General features: G+C 41.1%; 1 protein-coding gene across 1 annotated transcript in view; it reads left to right on the top strand.

Annotated features, from left to right (window-relative positions):
- Nucleotides 1-597: 597 nt before the first annotated feature.
- Nucleotides 598-7928, top strand: part of PRKG1 (protein kinase, cGMP-dependent, type I) — a gene marked incomplete at its 3' end in the record, with an annotated part of 22669 nt that continues 15338 nt past the window's right edge. Inside the window, exon 1 of the mRNA XM_010194426.1 lies at nt 598-696. The remainder of the gene's footprint in view (nt 697-7928) is intronic.

The following is a 7928-nucleotide window of genomic DNA, read 5'->3' as shown; positions in this document are numbered from 1 at the left end:
CATCTACTCCAAGTGAGTTTATAGGAGGAAAAGAAGATATTCTCATAGAAATGTTGATATGTGACTGAAGTCATTCATTTCAGGCATTTGCACACCAGCCTGCAGCTTATCGGATCTGATTTCATAAAACCTGGCTGTGATTTCTCTCCAGGGACCTTAATGATCTTGCCACTTTCAATAAACATTTATAGAAACTACTGCCAGCCTGTGGATAAGAGAAACTCCTATGAGAGACTTTATCATCCAAAAATACTTAAAGACAACCAAAAAAAAAAATCACCAACAAGAAGATCAATATAAAATGTCAAAATGTAGTGTTTGTTGGGTAGCTGGAGCTGAATTACAGTACCAGACATTTGCATTGTAGGCATGCAGCAGATACGTTTGCTTTTCTCATTTGGAAAACGGTGTACATCGGAGTGATGCTATAATTGGGACCAGCAAAACAATGAATGTGAATAAAAGCAAACTGTAAGATATAAGATGGAAATTAAGCAGGTAACGGCTGTTCCACACTCATGCCATTCGGGTACAGTATTGTGCAGTACTCATGTTTGCACCTCTAAGAAATTTCCATTTTTTCGCATAAAAAAATCCAGATACGAAGCCGAAGCTGCCTTCTTTGCCAACCTGAAATTGTCTGATTTCAACATCATTGACACCCTTGGAGTCGGAGGGTTTGGGCGAGTTGAACTGGTGAGTAACCTTTTCTTCTTTGAAATTTGCGTGGTGTCCTAGAAAAAGCAGTGTGTTATGAGTCTTTTAATTTTTCTTTCATATTACACCTGAATAACTGGAAGAAAATTATGTGGTGGGATTATGTATTTTCTAATGGTTTAAGAAAGGTGCATTTCATTAATAATAAATGCTTTGCAGTAACCAAGAAGAATTCATGTACTAGGCTGAGAGAGGAGCACACATCTTCTCTTTCCAAGTGTTCCTATAGTTATGGCATTGATTGCCTTTTACCAGCAACTTGATGAGCTATGTGGCTGTTGAGTGAAACCTAAAATCTTAGTCCAAACTGGTGTAATGATATCTTGTTTAGCAGTTTCTACTTCAGGTCTTGAGATAGATCTACTTGGTTATTGCAAAAGCTGTAGATTTGATGTTTGAATTCTGACAGTGCTTCACAGAAAACTACTTAATTTTTGCAAAGTTTCAGAGAAAGGACAAAATCTGAGCTTGCTTTTTACTCTGCTTGGATTTAGAGCTCTGTAGTCTTTATTAAACAAAGCCTGAGCAGGAGGAGACTGAAGCAGCAGCCATTGGGTGACCTGTTTGAAATACCATGTAAATACAAAAACTTAGAATAGAAAGAGGGAGCTTAGTTTCTATCACAGTGCTGACCACGGAGGAGCTTTTGATACCGGACACTAGTACAGTATGTTAGGAACTCCTAACATACTCCTCCTAAGTTGGGAGCAGAAAAAGGAACAGAGTTACTGTTGCCATCATGAAACCTCAGGGAAATCCCCACTTAACCCTGCAAGAGCCAAATGGACCTGCAGTGTTGGGAACTGGAAAATCAGCCAAAGTGTTTTGGTGAATATTTGCGATGGTAACAGGTAAATTCTGTGCTAGAAGTGTGACTGGCTCTTTGATGTAATTTATTTCTGACTTCTCCTGTTTGGGTGTATGTAAAAATGTGTGGAGGACAGCACGTCCATGAGAGCATTGGTCCCTTCCTGGGGTTTGGTTCTTTATTGATTTGTTTATTCAATTGATGTTAGCAACTGTTGTTGAGAGTCACAAGAGCTCATGCATAGCCTGTGGAGGCTGTTGTTGCTGCACTCCTTCTATAGTCATCTGCTGTGGAGGATGCTTTAGAGAAGGATTTTCATTCAGGTTGCACTGAACCTCCCTTTTGAAGGCCCTTTCCCCTCTGTTGACAACAACATAAAACTCAGGAGATTTGTCTCCTACATTAACATGACAGCTCACTTCTGTGCCTGAGGTGACCTGTAGTGAGGGACTCATCAGTCTGGGGCTTGTTTTGAATCTTGTGAAGGAGCTTGTGAGGTTTGTTTTCAATTTTAAGGCTTTTTTTGACGTGTGCTGTCAAACTTTGAAGACCTAAGATGTTCCTGGGAAGGTGCATGAGTTTGTCTGCATGAAGGGTTGCTTATGGGACCCTCAAACCACACAGATACAAAGGCAAACTGGACTGTTACTGATGGGCATGGGCCAGTCCTCTACCGTTGGCTGCTTACAGAGTTAATTTGGAAGCTTTAAGATATTGACATCTGAAATCTTGAAGTCTTGAAATCTCAGCAACGCATGACATTTGGCCAGGTGTGAGGAGGAGCAGGAGTGGACCTGCTCTGTCACTCTAACGTATCAGATCACAGTTGGGTAAAGATGCTTAATATTTAGGAAATGTCCAAATCTCAGAAGCCTTCATGAAGCCTTGGTGTCACCTACACAGCCACAGACAGGAGAAATGTTTCCATTACCTCATAGGCATTTTCTTCAGGGGTGCATTTAGCACACTGCCACTGCTCTAATAAGCAGGGAAATGCTGGTTAAGATAATTTTCTGTAGTTCTTAAATAATAGTGAATCACACAGAGAAGGATAAAAGATATTTAAAAGTTTAGCTTAATACTCCAAATGTTATTATTTTTCTTTACCACCAAGGGAAATTTTGTTATTAAAACAAGAAAATACTCTCTTTGTCAAAACTGAGCCTAGAATTGCTACCTCTTGCTTCTGCCTTCTCCATGAAAAATATGTTTTATCATTTAAGGCTAAAAAAATGAACTAATGCAAAATGTATCAGAGGAATTGACTCTTACTGCCTGCCTGTGTTAACAGTAGCCTGCTGGCGCACAGCAGCACTGGAATTTGTTCCTGGAAAGAATTCACAGTTTTGCACTTCCCAAGAGTAAAATTAATTGAATAAATAAAGTACATTGCAAGGAAGGGGAATTTTATATCTTAACCTCGGGCAACACCCCAGCAGAGGATCTCTGTATCCTTCAAGAGGACGACTGGTGGTGTCTGGTTGGAAACTGGAATGTCTGTCTCAATTTTGGGTCTTGCTGGCCAAGTAGCAATAACACTCCCATTGGCCTGTGTTTTAATTTCCAGCTGTGGTTTGCATCAGTATACGCTGCTTTTCCAGACACCTCTGTGAATGCTGGCTATTTGGAGAGGTAACCCCTTCCATTCAGTCGTACTGAAGTATATGGCTTTTAGGCAAGATAGCCTGAAATTGAAATAATTTTCAATCCTGTGGCGATTACACGTGGAAATACCTTTTTGTCCTGATTTTCTAGTTAGTTTTATTTTTGTACGTCGAGACATTTCCAACAGATTTGCATTGGTGTTATACATAGTTTGCTCAGTTTTTTGATGACTGCTGGATGCTTCTTGCAAAATGTCTTGTCCGTATGGATGCTGTTCTCCTTCTTTATCCCCAACTGGACTATGTAATCAGCTTTTATCCAGGCTTCTCTCAAGTGGAGAAACTGGCTGTGCTGTTTTAGACAGGGACCAGCTCTGCCACTGGAACAAGAGCAAATAAAGGCTTTTGTTCCCTTACAGCAGGACCTGTGTGATCCTCAATGTTTGAAAAGCAAGCAAATGAGTTGGAAAGACCACAGTCTGCCCAGGCCCAGCCAGTGCCACATTCCTAGGGCAACCCTCCCGCATTTCAGAGGGCTGCCAAGTAGGCGCAAGCTGCTCCGGGACACGGCTGGCGGACACGTCCCTTAAGAGAGCAGAAAGAAAACAGTAGGAATGGACTCCTTGGTTTTTAATAGCATGGATTAACAGATGCATCCACTGTTTTTTGCAGCTCAGATTCTCAGCATCGTGTCAGTTGAGCGTCTTTTGTGTTGGGATCCAGGTGCCTCAGTAATACGTTGGGAAAAGGGAATGTCAGCTCAGGTTCATGTCCCACAAAACTCTGCTTTGCAGAGAATGGAGATGTAGGTCACATGTCCTCAGCCTTCATAAATCATTTCTGCTGAACTTTATTGCTCATGTCTTCGTTCTTTAATTTCCTTTTAATTTAAACCCTGTATTTCTAATCATCTGCCCCAGGTCAGTTATTTTGGATTTAAATCAAGATTATTTTAGACAGCTCTGAAATAAATGCATCAGTGTATCTGAACATACAGGGTTAGAGTCATTTCTGCTGTGAAATCAGTCTATGTAGGTGATGGCTGGGCACAGGTAGAGTGAAAATCAGGTTGACAACTGAACATATGCCTTTTGGTCATATTGATTTACACACTTATCGCTTCCAACAATCACTCAACAATGCAGGAAGGAGAAGATTTTAAATTACTCCTGTTATAAAATCGCAAAAACATTTTCTTCACATCCCATTGCAAGGTTGATTGAGAGCTGGTTTCAGCTATGTCTTTGTTCCCTTCTCAGGGCAGATAAGCCAGTGAAAACCTACAGGCTTATTCACTGTCCCTGCATGCATGCAAGCTTGGAGGAAGCAGTGCCTTCTGCACTCCTATGGGTGACATATGGTTTGGGATGTCCTGAAGGCAGTAGGCAATAGGCAGATTAAGGACAGTCTCAACTTTTAGCCCTGACTCGATAAAACATTTGACCATATGTTTTAATGTTCAGCAGTTTTCTGGAAGTTGGTGGCACTTAGAACACACATTTCAACCATATTGTCATTAAACCTCGGGCTGGAAGGGATCTAAAGAGATCGTCGTCCTGGCAGCGTCAGATATACCTAACCACTTCTGACCAGTTTTCCCTGATTTGTTGTTGAAGTCGTTAGGGAAGGAGATTCTCAGGAGGAGTTTTCCTAATACTTAACATGTCCCTGCTGTAGTTTGTAGTAAGCTTGAAGTACATATGAATACAACCTTTGGGGTTGGGTTGCTTTGATTTGAAAACTGTTCTCATGTGAACCTGAAAAACTCCTTTCTTTAAAAGAATAAACAAGCTTCTTCTTAGCTTTACATCTAATTCATGCTTTCTAGGCCCATGATCATTCTTGTTCCTCACTGTCCAGCTGGCTCTCACCTCTTTATAGTGATGCCCAAACCAGGCACGTTAGTCCAACTGGGACCTTCCTCTGTTCAGGTAGAGCCAGACAACCAGGGGCAGCACTTTGCTGCTACTAAACAGTGTCCCTTTTATTTCAAATCATCACATAAATTTGTAAAAATTAATTTGAATTCCCTTGCTCTTCTCAAAAATGCTCCCAGCCCTCTCTGGCTTTATTTTAATAGATGCAAAGTTGGAAACACTCTTATTATTTCATAATCCAAGCCATTAATGAAAGTGTTTTGTGGTGTCATATACTAAACAGACCCTTGAAGTACTTTTGGCTGGATGGTGGCCACTAAGAGCTAAAGTCTTTTACAATATGGGGATTCATAAAGACACACACACAAAAACAAAGCCTTAGTTTCAGCCAGATTTTACTGAGGCTGTACAAGACCCTTTTAAAATGGACAGTGTGGCATTTTTCATTTTTATTCATGTTTTAAGAGAAATCTGGACACAGATTCTGAAGTGCAATCAAATTTATTATAGCCTCTAGCCTGTTTTGTAAACAAAACCATTAGTGAATTAATTAGATGGTAAGGAAAAAAACTGCCATAATTGTCTTCCAATAGACTGGCAGATGCATAATTCAGATATTTATTAGTGGAAATTTCCAATTGCATAGCTATCCTTTTGTTCCAGCTATTACAAAGCTTTTTATTAGAAAGATCAGTCTTCTCTTTGAAATCTCTTAATTTTTATTTTTAATTGTCAGAAATCCTTTGGCCGCCTTCCTGTTGAAAGAATAGGCATTTTTGGTGCAGTCAAGGCAAATAACTTGAGATTTAAGTGAGGGCTTTGAAGATCAAGTACCTGAGTAAATTCCACATTCATCTGACAATGGAACCACTGCTACTGAGCTGAGCAAAATACTGGTTATAAATATTTGGTCCTTTCTTTTTTCTTTCTCAACTATATGCGAGATGCTTAACTTTAATGATAGCATCCGATGGGGCTGGACCACTGCACAGTTATTTTTTGCTTCCTTTGATTTTTCGTTCCTAATGGAATTAAAGACCTCCTTTTGAGATGGAAACATATTCTCGAGGCTAGTCTGTTAATGGAAAGGATGTTGTCAAGGGTTGGAAAGATGAGATGCTCTTTGTAGCCCACTGAATATTGTCAGAGGCTGGATCAGGATATGAGCTGTCAAGCTGAAGGCTTCAGCTCCAACTGGAGGCAGAAATAAGACGTAAAAATAGGTGCTGTATTGCAGACAAAGCCAAACTCAGGAGTGGGGCCAGATCATGTGTGGGGTTGGAGAGTTTAGGTCAATCTGAGATTTTCAAGAAACCACAGTAGTGAGTTTTTCCATTTGGTTTCACATATTTTAGCTATATAACCCTTCTGCTATTTACTTTTTATTGGAATGATTTTGTGCATGAAACAGTTTACATTCTTCACTCCTTTTTAGCCTTCTCCTTCTAGATATTTTTGAAAAATATTTACCTCTGGGCTTTACAGAAAGACACAAATTTTAATGTATTTCCTAATGCCCTTGCTTACAAAAAACTTAGTTCTGCATGTTGAATATCAATTTTCAGTACAAGGCTCAAAACATAGAATCACATGTTTTTAGCATGGCTGAGTATTTGATTAAGCAATTTTAACTGTTAAATAGCCGAGGTTTTCTAAGGACTGTGCATTTTTTAGTGTATACTTGGGTGTATTCATAGAGTATAATTTTGCAATTTATTTTCCTGTAGAGTCCTGTAGCACTCTGATTGTGATACTATATTTAATGCTTTCCCAACCAGTTGAATTCAGACTTTTTCAAGGGAAATAAGGGCACTGCCATGGAAGGTTTCCATGTTTCTGACCACTTAAAATTAATTCTTGGTTCATCCTGTTTTAAAAACAGTGTGACCAGCAGGTCCAGGGAGGTGATCATCCCCCTGTACTTGGCACTGGTGAGGCGGCACCTCGAGTGCTGTGTTCAGTTCTGGGCCCCTCACTAAAAGAAGGATGTTGAGATTCTGGAGCGTGTTCAGAGAAGAGCCACAAGGATGGGGAGGGCTCTGGAGAACAAGCCTGATGAGGAGCGGCTGAGGGAACTGGGCTTGTTTAGCCTGGAGAAGAGAAGGCTGAGGGGAGACCTCATCACCACCTACAACTGCCTCAAGGGAGCTTGGAGAGAGGTGGGTGCTGGGCTCTTCTCCCAGGTGATGGGGGATAGAACAAGGGGAAACGGCACCAAGCTGTGCCAAGGGAGGTTCAGGTTAGAGATAAGGTTTTTAAGTTCTTTCCTGAGAGGGTCGTCAGAAGCTGGCACAGGCTGCCCAGGGAGGTGGTGGAGTCACCATCCCTGGATGTGTTTAAAGAGCGGGTAGATGAGGTACTTAGGGATATGGTTTAGGGGGTAGACAGGAACAGTTGGACGTGATGATCTCAGAGGGCTTTTCCAACCGAGCGATTCTGTGATTCTGTGTGATTCTGTGATCCTTCAAAATTTCAGCCTACAGTATATCCTAAAGTCTTCATGTTTCTTTACTCCCTGATTTTTCTTTCCATCTTTAGATCTCTGGTTTTTTTTCGATCTTGACTTATTGTCCAGCCTAAGCCTGTCCAGTCAACGTGCTGCTTGGCACACAGCATGCAGCTAACCCAAAACTAATGTGTTGTTGAGCACGAGGTGGAAAGGATATAGTGAGAAGCACCACATAGCCTGCTTATAATTTGAATAGGCAAACCACAATTGCTTTCTAAGCCTTAAGTCAGGAGAGCCTTAAGGAGATGTGCAAAGTGCCTTCAAAACCCTACCGGAGGCATCTGCAGTGCTGAGCACCACAGTAGGCTTCAAGGCATAAGCAGGAGCAAGATCTTCCCTTGCTTGCCTTCCCTCGCAGTGCTGGGTAGAAAGCAAGTTGTAAGGCAGAGAGTACTACGATGGGGAAATCTGTC

Source organism: Mesitornis unicolor, unplaced genomic scaffold, assembly GCF_000695765.1.
Source record: "Mesitornis unicolor isolate BGI_N332 unplaced genomic scaffold, ASM69576v1 scaffold17021, whole genome shotgun sequence".
NCBI lineage: Eukaryota > Metazoa > Chordata > Aves > Mesitornithiformes > Mesitornithidae > Mesitornis > Mesitornis unicolor.
The sequence above is the reverse complement of the archived record's forward strand: the minus strand, read 5'-3'. Positions and strand labels throughout refer to the sequence as shown.